A 512-nucleotide genomic window follows, 5' to 3' on the forward strand; every position below is an offset into this window, starting at 1 on the left:
TTTTTTTTAGGAGTTATGATTTATGGTTGCGAAACAAAAAAGAAATTATATATTATTCATATGTACAAAGCAAGGCACAAGAAATTAGATATCATAAGAAGAAACTATGATATTAATAAAAATACTAATTAGTAACATAAATACACCGTTGCATTTTAATTTTCCTAAGAGGAATGCTAGCGATCTTCTCTTTAACATTCTCTTTTAAATCTTCTCCCTTCTCCTCATGACAAGTGTCACTTTTCCTTCACTTAAAATAATGTCACTAATGCATCACACAAGTTAGTNTTTTGTTTTCCAAATCTTATTAAATGTATTGGATTTTATATTTCCATCACTTTATTCAGATTTTGTTACAACTTCCTTAGCATGTTAATTGTTAAAAATTAAATAAGAAAAAAANGTCAAATTTTTATTTATTATTTTTAAAAAAGTTTGTTTCTTGACATTGTTATCATGAAAGTGATATCATCCTTTTGTGTTTAACAAAACATACGTTCTCTCTAGAAAAA

This window comes from Prunus dulcis, unplaced genomic scaffold (assembly GCF_902201215.1).
Source record: "Prunus dulcis unplaced genomic scaffold, ALMONDv2, whole genome shotgun sequence".
In the NCBI taxonomy this organism is placed as follows: domain Eukaryota; kingdom Viridiplantae; phylum Streptophyta; class Magnoliopsida; order Rosales; family Rosaceae; genus Prunus; species Prunus dulcis.